This window comes from Chiloscyllium punctatum, chromosome 23 (assembly GCF_047496795.1).
Source record: "Chiloscyllium punctatum isolate Juve2018m chromosome 23, sChiPun1.3, whole genome shotgun sequence".
Taxonomy (NCBI): domain Eukaryota; kingdom Metazoa; phylum Chordata; class Chondrichthyes; order Orectolobiformes; family Hemiscylliidae; genus Chiloscyllium; species Chiloscyllium punctatum.
The window spans coordinates 27,337,383-27,350,291 of NC_092761.1; the positions used below are offsets into that span (position 1 = coordinate 27,337,383).

The following is a 12,909-nucleotide window of genomic DNA, read 5'->3' on the forward strand; positions in this document are numbered from 1 at the left end:
GCGGCAATTCTCCACTGTGCATTTACACACAGTTCTCTGTGCCCCTAAACCCACACCCTGCCCCTTTGAAATATCTCCATTATTTTGTGCTGTCTCGCTGTGCTCTTCTCACCAGGATGAATTACTTCTACTCAACTCCCTCCAGATTTCATCTGAGAAAACATTCATTAAGATCCCTTTGCATAAACATGCACTTTGCAGCTCTCGGTATTTGATTTTCCTGGATGTCTTTCATACGAAAAAACGTTCACAGCAGCTTGTAATGAAAAAGAAAATCGCGTTTCGTTTCATTATCCCAAAGCAACCTCCATTTCATTGCAGTTTCGTCAAACGGCACAAACTATTCCTTGCGATTTTGTAATAGCGACAAAGCATATAAACTGACAGTTGGAGCTCCAGTTTTAATGCAACAGTTGAAAACAGCACCATTGAAAGCCGTTAACGACAGCGACGAGAGTGGGATTCGAACCCACGCGTGCAGAGCACAATGGATTAGCAGCCCACCGCCTTAACCTCTCGGCCACCTCGTCACAGACGCTCGAAAAGCTATGACCTTATGAATAATTGAATTTCGTAAATTATGCAGAGCAGCAGATGTTTCTCCCTGGTGTTGGTGAAATGAGAAACAACACAGTCCAAGACGATGGTCTGACCCCTGGGTTGTGGGGCAAGTGCACTCCCACTGTCACACTGTGCACACATTGTTCTGAACAAAAATGAGGAAATGACTATGTAACAAGGTCAGTTGAATTCTGTGAAATTTGAAGTCAACGGAATGAAGAACCCGAGACAGCAGGAGGTGTTCTTTCAATAAAGAGTTGGATAGAGCTCTTAACGACAGTGGAATCAAGGGTTATGAGGATAAGGCAGGAACAGGATACAGATTGAGGATGTTCAGCCATGATCATAATGAATGGTGGTGCTGGCTCGAAGGGCAGAATGGCCTACTCCTGCACCTGCTGTCTATTGTCTATTCAACTGCCTGTCAGGAATTGTTTTCCAGACTGGAGGAGAGTGCATAGTGCTCAATGTCATTAGTCCGAAGACCTAACTTCCGCTCAGATGTTTTTGACACGCACTTGTGTACAGAACAGACAATTTCAAAATCCAAAATATGGCTAAACTGACAATTGAACTCAACAATGCAAAAACCTTGATGTGTATCATTTTCCTGGGCCGTGTGACACCAAGTCACTGTATGATCACAGGAACACAGTGAGCAAGTGTCAGAAGAAAAATGAGTGCAGCGCCAGAGCGCATGATGGGAGCAGCAGGTGACACACGGGGAAGTGCATTTCCCACAACAGGAACACTTCCCAAACAGCGGAATGCGGTGGAAGAATTCAGAGGGAGTTTACACTATGAAATTTGATGCCAGAGACACAATGAAGAACTGTCATTGAGTCTGTTCAAGATGAAGATTTTAAGATTTCTACAGATGCAAAACAAAATAAAAAGCTCATGAGTTAATGAAGGCAAAAGATGAAATTGTACATTTCATCAATCTACCCATCTTTACAATGAGTAACTCACCACTTTCCTCACTCGGGGACAGAACCACTGGTGAAGATGATCATATAATCCCCGTTTACTAGCCATGGAATCAGAGAAACTCGGTTTCCCAAACGTTAAAGTAAAACCAGGAATGTGGAGGTAAGCATTAATGTGTTGCTCCTGTGCTGAAGGTGACCAGTGCACGGTATCTCTGTTCCAGTATAGTGAGCTGTGCTGTGCCGAAGTTTTAATTTTGAGCCTCACATGGAGCAGCTTTAATTTGTCCTCGTGTTGAGGGGTACGGACAGAAGGTGATATTGAGCAAAGCCAAGTTTATGAGAAAATACCCGTGTTTGTGGATTGAGAAACTACCTCTTCTGGATAATGATTCCTTGATCAACAAAGATACTGCAAGTATCTAAAACGTGAAGAGACATATGTGGAGAGAGAGCCGAAGGTGATTTTTCACCAGATGGATAACGTTTCCCATGTGCACTGCTTTAAATTCTGGGAAAATAGATGTTGAACTGATTTCATGTTACACAGTTTGTTACAAACTCACAAAGGTTGTTGCAATAATAAAAAAAGAAATCACATAGGACCGTTTGAATATTGTATTGAACTGAATTTTGGTGTGAGCATATTTTATCTTAACTGGCGTGCTGCAGAGAAGTACAGAGGGATAACAATACAAAAGGACCCATTCTCCTTGGTGGATTTCTTGGGTGGAGTTAAGAATGTACGAAATGTACATAACATCATGTGAATGTGGTCAAATCTTTAAAGTAGGTGTTGCATCTCCAAGTGACGATTCAATTCCTAGTCATTAGGATATAACTTCTGTATGCAGTTATTTTAGGACATCAGCTCCATTTACCGAGTTTCACCTTGAATAATACGCCACACCTTACCAATCCATGAACTTGTTATACTCAGTCTTATTCAGTTGTACGTGTTCATGAAATATCTTTGTGTCTCAAGTCAACAAATTCGAAATTGTTACGCAACCATACTGACTTTCACTCAATGGTAAATTCTCTCCTTGTTCGTTTGTTCGTGTACCTTTTAAACCACTCTGAAGTCAGCTTCTACGTTTTACTTCTGTAAAGTCGTTCACGATTTAAATAACTCTATTGAGTGGAAGAAACTCTCATCCAAACTTTTCTTAATCATTCCCTAATGGTTTTCAAGCTCAAACGACAGTTATTGCTTCACTCGAAAGAGGGACTTTCCCCGATTTACTCATTCAAACCTCGTGTTATGTGAAAATCTCATTTGTTGACATCAAACTTGCGTGTTTTTGCTCCAGCATTTCCAAATCTCGTGTATAAACTCCGTCATTCTTTCTATCATCCCGATGAAACCGGTTGTGTCTTTTCTGATATTCTTATGTCTTAGTAAACAACGTCACTTGGCTTTCTAATATCTTGCTATCCAGGAAACAGCGTCTGTGCCCTTTCTCACTTCTTTACATGCTTTTGGTGGAGAATGAGGATAAGGATTACACACAATGCTTCCACTGAGTGTGACCTAAAGATTTTACAGTTACACTATGAACTCTTTGCTTTTTCAATACGACGTCTCTATTTATAAACTCCAATAAGGTTAATTACTATCTATCCAGTTCATGAACATCGTCTCCATGGAGACGAAAATTATCTATCACTTCCTTTATTCTTCCACGGAATGTCTGAAAGGTTTGTAAGGCCAACATCTCCATATCCCCGTGTCCGGAGTCAGTCTCAGCTATTTCTAAAGGTGACTGAAGTTCAAATACTTCATAGTGTGTCTCCCGTCATTCCAGTGCAGACTGGTTCTGGACAGTAAATGCCATCACCAAAGGCCACCGTGGATCTGAAATCAACAGTTTTCATATAGTAATAGTCGTACCTATTGGGTATCGTATGTCCATGTTCTTATTCAATTTGTTCATCATTTCTTCGGTCCATATACTGAATTCTACTGAATGATTAATTTGTGAATGGATACATTCCCTTCACCACTCATTCGAAGCTCCATGGAACATTAAAAGATTTTACTCATACGCATCCAGACGACAGTCCTGCCATTATTGGGATGAATCAGTGAACATTCCCCATGTATCCTGGAAGGCAAGGATTTCCTTTTCCATTTTAGGAGATCATTACAGCACTGAATCCCATGTGTGCGTTCATTATAACCGAAACAGTTGCAGCAAGACTTTAAAACTAAGATTTTGCTAAGATCTACTTGCATTGGTTGTCCCAAAAATTACATTCCATATTATGGTATGTTTGTGAATGAAAGCACTTTCTGATTCTTGAGCAATTATATTTCAGTTTTGTCAAAAATTATCATTCGCCGTTCTCTCTTTGCCTTTCATTTTCCCGTTTTATATCCCGTATTTAATCTGTTTATCTTAAGTTTTCAATAATTTCAATCAATCTCGCTCCTGATTACCAATCCGAGAGAATGCCACAATTTTGTCAATTTAAATGCAGTGCAGCTGTCGGGCGCGGTGACCAAGTGGAAAGGCATTGGTCACGTGAACCAAATAAAAGGAGCCGGCTGGTGGATCTGGCCATTCCATCGTAGTCATATTTAAAACATTTAATATAATCTTTAGCCAAATCATATTTGGCAGAAAACAAGAAAACAAAAACGAAAAAATGGCTGATGTTGAAAATCAAACAAAAACAGACGTTGCTGGAATATTTCAGGATGTCTGGCAGCATCTGTGGAGAGATGGACCCAATGGATGTGAAACGTTAACTGTGATTCATCTGCACAGATGCTGCCAGCCCACCTGTGATTTTACAGCAATTTCTGTTTTTGTTTCAGATTGGCAGATTTTGTCGCAGTCCATGAGAACAGTGCTCATTAGAATCAAACAGAGAGCGTGGACCTGGTAGTGTGAAATGAGACAGTAATAATGAATGAGTGGAGAGTATTGTACTGGAAAAGGACAGCAGGTCAGGCAACATCCGAGGAGCAGGAGAATGGACGATTTAGGTATAAGCCATTCATCAGGAATTAGACTTGTGAGTCGGGCAGAGGAACAAAGCTGAAGCCAGGTGCCAACTCGCAGGCACCTTCTCCTACAGACCACGATCACAAACTCTCCTCCCCTCACCAAACCATCATCTCCCAGACCATCCACAATCTTATCACCTTTGGGCACCTCCCAGCCACAACCTTCAACCTCATTGTCCGGGAACTGCGCACTCCACAATTCTACCTCCTTCCTAAGATTCAAAAACCTGACTGCCCCAGTCGACCTATTGTCTTATCCTGCACCTGTACCATCCGAATCATCTCTTTCTACCTCGACACAATCCTCTCTCCCCAGTTCAGGAAATGCCCACTTACATTCGTGACACCCCTATGCACTTCACCTCCTTCAGGAATTTCATTTCCCTGGCCCTCAACACGCGATATTCACCATGGTCATCCAGTCCCTGTACAAATCCATCTGCAATGACAGAAGTCTGCAAGCCTTCCATTTCTTAATCTCACACCATCCCAACAGGTACCCTTCCACCAACATCCTCACCCACTTGACTGAACTGGTCCTCACAATCAACAACTTCACTTTCCAAATCTCCCACTTCCTCCATCGACACTGGTAGTCATGGGCACCCACATAGGACCTAGCTATGTCTGCGTGTTTGTCAGATAAGCGGAACTGTCCATCTTTCACAGTTACACAGGCACCATCCTACACCTATTCCTACGTTACATTGATGAATGTATTGGCGCAACTTGGTGCTCCAACGAAGAGGTTCAATAGCTCACCAACTTTACCAAAACCTTCCACACCAACCTCAAATTTATCCGGATCATCTTGGCAACTTCCTTCGCCTTCCTCGACCTCTCCATCACCGTCTCTGGCGACTGACTAATTAAAGACATATACTGCAAGCCCACCGACTCCCAAAGGTATCTAGATTACATCTCCTCCAACTCTATCTCGTGTAAAAACGACATTCCTTATTCCCAATTCCTCCGCTTACACCACATCTGTTCCCCCGGATGACCAATTGCACCTCAGAAAGACCCAGTTGGTCTCCTTCCTCCACGGTCACAAATTGCCTTTCCACGTTAGTTGACAATGCCCTCCAGTGCATCACCTCCACTTCACGCACCACCACCCTTGAGCCCCATGCCTGTCAACGCAACAAGAAAAGAACTTCCTGGTGCTCACCTTCCACCCCACCAACCTCCGCATAAAACGCATCATATTCTGCCACTGATGCCACCTCCAAACAGACGCCACCACCGGAGATATATTTCGCTACCCAGCTCTGCCAGCACTCCAGAAAGACCACTCCCTCCACGACCCCCTCTTGAGGAAGACACTTCCCCCCACCAGCACATAACCTTCTCCTGGCACCTTTGACTGCCACCAAAGTGAGGGTGAAACTAGCACCCACACAACTCTCATCTCCAACCAACTCCCGAAGGGACCGTTCCACATCCGTTGGAAATTCACCTGTACAAATACCAATGTCATCTACTGCATCCGTTGCACCCAGTGTGTTCTCCTCTACATCAGGGAGACAGGATACCTTCTTGCAGATCATTTCAGAGAACATCTCTGGGACACCCGCACCCACCAACTTCAGCGTCCCGTGGCTGAACACTTCAACTCCCCCTCCTCCCCAGTCAAAGGCTCGCAGGTACTGGACCTCCGCCACGGATAAACCGTTACCCACCCAACGCCTGGAGGAGGAATGCCACACATTCCGGCTTGGGACCCTTACACCACGCGGGATAAATGTGAATTCGAACAGTTTCCTCATTTCCCCCAAGCATAAGCCTTCAACTCGCCACCGCCCTCTCGACCCATTCCATCACTGCCACTTCTGACCTCTTATATTCTCCCTTCTATTCATCCATCTATTGCTTTCCAGCTATTTCCCCTCAACCACACACCACTTCCATTTATCTCTCAGCCCCGACTCACAAGCCTTATTCCTGATGAAGGGCTTAAGCCTGAAACTTGAATTCTCCTGCTCCTCGGATGCTACCTGATCTGCTGTGCTTTTCCAGCATCACACTGATCTCCAGCATCAACTCTGATCTCCAGCATCTGCAGCCCTAACTTTATCCTTGGAATTATCAATGACCTTGGAATGAGGATATCCTTCGATATCAGTGATCACACTGTAACTGATTTTTCCATTTATTTTGGGTGAGGGCAGGCTGGATCTGGGATGAGCACTTAACACCTAAACAACTGGAATAGTATCAGATAGCGAAGTTAGGGCGGGCTGAAATGAAGTGGAAAATTCTGCCAGAAAATGGGTCAGTACAACTGCATCACATCACCCAGATTGTAAAAGACTCGCACAAGGAGAAAATCAACTTCAGTGTAGGCACAATGACAGGTAAAGTGGAAAGGAGACAATACAACGTACTGAGGTGCAGTGGAATTATTTATGTGAAAGGATTCGATATATAAGCTCCACCTTTACATATGGACAGCCCTCACATTGGAAAAAGGAATTTCCTGCAGTGTAACGGCGTCTTTTGCCTGTGACATCACAATGTTGAGAGACACTGACATATTTCTTCTGTAGCAGCGTGGCCGAGTGAAAGCATGATCGTCCCATTAACCAGAACTCAATACTTCAAAGCTCTCCACTGCGCTATCCAACTTATTTGCTGCTCCTTTAGTCAGATCTCAATCGCTTCACTGTGTATCTTCTTCTGCTTCCAGCTTCACGGAAACACTTGAAACGTGAACAAATCCACTTTCCACTTTCACCAATCTTTTGCAACTCCCGAGATGGCACAGGTACGAGTGACCGATTGGCCTTCTCGAGCGTTCTCACTCTGGTATGATCTGAATGATAAAGTGGACTGTGTCTGATCGGCAGAATGTCCCCACCGAGACGGTGCTGTGTATGCCATCCTCGGGGACTGAGCTGTCTCTATTGGCAGAGTATTCAGCCATTTCCCTCCACTTGCAGGCATTATGAGGGGATGTAAAACGGATATGCTCTGAAGCTTCCTCTTACGGGCACAGCCAGGTGCAAGAGGGCCGCTGGAACCTAGCAACTTTGATTGCGATCTTTTTCCAAATGTCATTTATTTGAGAGAGAGAGAAAGGTGCTGAGCTGGAGGGAAAGAGAGAAATGGGCTGTGGACTCTCTTCCCTCAGTAAAATTCAAATCAGTGCATTTTTGTGCTGCCCATTTGATGTTCAGAATCAATCTTCACAGAACAATCCAGCGGAAAGGCTTTTGTTTCAGAGGCGTCGGTTTCTTTGCTGCAATCGGGCATCAGTTAACGTATGAGTCCCAACTGTCCCAGATGAAGTGACTCCGAATGAAACCCTCACTCACTGAGAACCATCCCCACAACCAGGAGCTGCGGGGCTGCAGACAGTCCAAAGCAGAAGGGAGGATTAAAAGCGAGCCATTATTTCACCCTCAGCCACTCTGTCAGAGCCAGACAGAGGGACGGCAGAGACGTGTGACGCCATTCACGTGCCGACAGAAGCCGTTCAGCCCATCGAGTCCACGGCAAATCTCTATCGCTTGCTTCTCTCTGAGGTTATTCATCATCAGTGATGCTTGTTCTAATAATAGGGAACTGTGTCTGTCTGGAAATGCTGTCTCCAACATACTGAACCACATGTCATTCACGGCTGTTCATTTCACCGGAGAACCCTGCTGTGTGACACAGCGTGGGGAAGAACTGCAAGGCGTCAGGGGCACGGTCCACACCACAACTGATTTCCCTCAACTTCGCCAGTGTATTCCCAGCTCAGGCAAGTGACTTTGCAAATCAGGTCATAACAGACCGACGGAGAACAGCAAAAAAATCTTTCATAACTTCAAACGTGTGTTTCCTTAAATGTATAAATGTGGCGGGTCTATCTATTTCAGATACCATTCAGTATAAGGACGCAAAAGGCACATCAATATGTAATACGAAGAACGGAGCACTGTTATAGCAAAATACTGGCAGTGGCAGTACACACACTGAAAGCTGGAATTGTAATCGAGCAGAGGATGCTTTTCATTCATTAATTTCTGGATTATGCGCCCACCACGATCCCTCTGGGCCGCTCTGTTATCGCTGACCACAGCAGTTTCACGCAGTCTTCAGGTTTTTGTAGCATGTCCCTTCGAGGATGACGTCAAAAGATCTTCACTGTTATTGTCTGATACGTTGTTTCACAGATGTGTCCCGGCTGCGTCAATATAACTACTGTGTAACTTCGCCAATGCTGCTGTTTTAATTGTAATTTCAATCAGGATCACAAAATGTGCCACACTGCAGACAGAGTCCATGCAGCCCACCTTCGCTCTGCTGGCTCCACGCAATGAGGAAATGACTGTGTTTTGATTGATTGATTGTCACATGTACCTAAGTACAGTGGAAAGCGTTGTTTGCGAAAGGTAAAGGCGGATCAGAGTAATCAAGGACATGCAGATCACAGCGTGAGAAAAGCAAAATTTGACCAGACTCGGGAATTCAGGTTACTATGTATAATACGTGCGCTCAGCAAAATCCAAATTGGCAAGATCAGCATTACTTCAAGTTAGACAATTCATTTCTCAGAGCAGCACCGGCCGAGAAGAAACGGTTTTTGAACTTGCTTGTGTATGGTTTCAAGCTTTGGAATCTTTATCTGAACTCGATCTCATCGAAATCATATCTTCTCAGTCAAAAATGAAGTAGTGTGCAAAATTCCAAGGCTCATCTGCAAGGTGAACCCGAGACCTCTCACACCTATGTCACCTGACTAAGGAAATATCACACCCGAGACAAACAAGCGAGAACGGCGCCAGACGTGGTAATCATAAACGAGGTGAGTTTTTTGCTATTTCTGCTGTTTCAGAGTGAAAGAAGCACCGAGTTTTCATCACAGCTCCTTTCCATTCTGACTCGCTTCTCCCAGGAGGCTGTGCTAGCTGCTTTCCCGGAACACGGCGGTCTTCATTGAGAACTGGACGAACTCATCTGCCATTGTCATGTAGTGTTGGTGGAGAGCAGCTTGAACGCGATCTTCACCTCCCTCATTAAACACGGGTTTGTCCAGCGGAGTAGGGGTCAGCTGGGAGTGGGAAGTATGGAAATTCTGGAAAGGTGTAGAAAAGTGAGATCGTGCATGCACAAGAAATCATCTTCTTTTGGGAATCCTTGTCCAAATAATGCGATCTGAGACAGATAGAAAATGCAGAACTGTGAGCAAAGAGTGAATCTCTCCCCATTATTCAGGAACAGTGTCTGTGCTTCTCGAAGTCACGGGGAGGCTTCTGCTGTCTGAATTAGCATGGGATATTAATGCACCAAATCCTGTCGCTCACGCAGCTGATGTGATTTCCACGTTGCCTCCAGTTCAGATCATAGATTTCACAGCTCACATCATCCCAGAGTGACAGGAAAGAGAAGGACGCGATTTAGATCATCATCTTAACACAACCTGGGGATAAATTGGATGTGGGAGAGCGGACAGCCTCGACTGATTCCAGCATATACAATCCCACTGTTCACAAGATCTGACCACATGGAAAGAAATGACACAGTGACAAGATGTATTGAATCCGATTCCAAGCAAAACAGAAGCCGATGGAATGAAAAGAGCCATGAGAGCGGGAATGTAACATTATCTGTGAGGAAGTTGTTTTCCAGACTCGAGGAGAGTGCACAGTCCTGTTTCCAGGGGTCAATATTTGGATAAGTAGACTGAATCAGCATCGGAATTAGTGGTGCTGGAAGAGCACAGCAGTTCAGGCAGCATCCAAGTAGCTTCGAAATCGACGTTTCGGGCAAAAGCCCTTCATTCCTTTATTCCTGATGAAGGACTTTTGCCCGAAATGTCGATTTCGAAGCTACTTGGATGTTGCCTGAACTGCTGTTTTCTTCCAGCACCACTAATCCAGAATCTGGTTTCCAGCATCTGCAGTCATTGTTTTTACCTCGTTGAATCAGCATCGGCTATTCTTGTACTGCATCTTTTGTACAATATTGCAAAAGTACGGGCCTTTTGTATAGAGGGGACAACTTCAAAATCCTCAATGATGCAAAACACACAAATGAGGTGAACAACAAAGCAACCGCAGAAACTCGTGTTACGTCATGGGGTAAACACCCGGCTGAACTTTTGCTCAAATTCGCTCTCTGTCAAATTCCTGAGCCTGAGATTCGAATGGTCTATGTTAATAAAAACTGTTCGCATCTCACAGCTTCAGTATTTAATAGGCCCCTACATGTATGTCTGACAACAGTAATTGATCCCTCACTGTGTTACTCAGCACACGTAGAGAAGAAATAAATATAAGAACAACAGTCATGTATCTGACTGGGATTTGACCCGATGCTGCTGCAGCCAATCGATTCAGCTGTAACTGAAATTACTTCCACCTTTCCTGTGTCGGTAATAAGATTGCACAGCTTAGTGGTGAGTTTTCATGCTTTGAATTGGACCCAGCATCCTTTCTCAGGTTGAAATTTACTGGGATATAAAGGCATGGTGAAAGACACGGTAGAGTTTACTGGAATATAAAGACGTTAGGAATGACACGGTCAGTGTTCACTTGATACAAAGTCGATAAAAAAGACAGACATGACGGTTTCTTTGAGATAACACCACTAGAAAAGGAAAGAGCAGATTTAATGGGAAGGTGGGACAGATAAAGAACCATGCGGGAGAAATCAGGAAAGACTTCGTTGTGTCTGAAGGGAGGTGATCCAGCTAATGTGACGTTGGTAAGAGTAAATCTGAGGGAACTTCCTTCGTTTAAGTGAGTGGAAACTAAAGGGTGGAGTTTCAAAACCAACGGGGAATGATGAAGATGGTTGGAGCAGATTTTTCTTTTTTATTCTGAGAATTATTGAAATCGGAGATGAATTTTCAGAAATAAAAACATTTTAGGAGCTGATTTCATTATAGTTCAAAGGTCGTGTGCAGACACACAAGGAGTGAATTTAACAACGATAGGGATTCTGGGCTGCCTGGATGGCGAGGCAAAAGGGACATACTCTCGAAGTGGATAACATTCATCGGAAAGAAATTGCATAATACCTGCACTTGAAAATGCTACGTATAAGAAGAGCTGCTGGCGTTGATAGGTGTTGCAGTTTATTCTACATGAAATATTATATATTGTAAATACACTGAGCTGTTTGGTTTATCTCTGCATTGAATGGAAGTCTGTTAGCTCAGTCCACTGACTAACTAGTTATGTGAAAAGTGAGACCAACAGCTTGGGAGTAATTCTCTCACTGTCTCAGGTTTGCATAAGGATCATCATCTACTCTGCTCTCCTGATCTGTAATACTATGGTGCCTCTAGTGAGTAAGATTTGGCCTGTAGATGGAAAACATCATTATCATTGCCATTTGTTGCCTTGAACATTTGGTCACAATCACTCAAAAGGAGAGTGAGTCCATTTAATACTCACTTATCTCCGCTTAAAGACCCCGGTGACAAGACTCGACCTTATTCAAGTTTGCACCCTCAGCTTCTCCCAACAGCAAAACTACTTGTTATGCCTTTGTCAGAGTTACTGACAACATTCAAACTCCCCAAAGAGATAAATCTAATACTTTCGATTGGATAATGAACTGTGCGTGTTTGCAGGAAATGGAATGATATGAAATGAGTTAAATAGACTTTCCCAGAATGTAATTCAGTGCAGGGTGAGCGATTTGAGAAAAGTCATTAAGCTAAACTTTCACCTCTGTTTCCCTATCCACAGATGGATATTCAACTGGGGAATATTTGTAGCTTTGCAGATAATAATTGACAGAAATGTGAAACTGGAGTTTTCAAATAAATGCTACTTTACTCAATATTGATTTCAACTGCGTATGATGCCCTAATAATCCCTTGTCAATGTCAGTAACAGCATCTTTAGATAAGCATTCAACTCACAACCGTTGCATTTTACGCACCTTTAAGTAGCAGGCGCTAAACAATTGCGTGACTGTAGCCGCAGACAAGCCAGCTGGTCACATGTCCTACTCATATCCTTAGGAACTTTAACTCAACTGCCCTACTTTTGCTGTGGTTCTGAAATTAAAGCTAACGCAGACCAGGTGAAACTGACATAGACCTGTGATTATTGAAGCATCAGGCTCAGGAAGTGGACACATAAAAATATGCAAAATAGACTTCATTGAAAAATGGGTTTCCGTTGGTTCCTGCGTTGTTTACAGACAATGTTACATTGCCGCTGTCGCCAGACCTTTCCTTCGATCGGCTTCAATTCGAATCGATAAAACTTCGCAACTTCCTTCTGAAAGTTCATACTGGTCACATGAAACACACTGCATTTAGCAATAATCTCCACCATTCCTACATCCATGAACACGTTTCACGGTTTCCATGAATACCGAGGATGTAGGAGTGTGACGCAAGAATACATTCAATTCCAGTTTAAATTGTAAAGTCGGAAGAATGCACAGTAAGACTCA

At 43.7% G+C, this 12,909-nt stretch overlaps 1 non-coding gene across 1 annotated transcript; it reads right to left on the reverse strand.

Annotated features, from left to right (window-relative positions):
* Positions 1-448: 448 nt before the first annotated feature.
* trnas-gcu (transfer RNA serine (anticodon GCU)) lies at positions 449-530 on the reverse strand. The gene has a single exon. It is a non-coding gene; the product is annotated as a tRNA-Ser (tRNA).
* Positions 531-12,909: the final 12,379 nt, after the last annotated feature.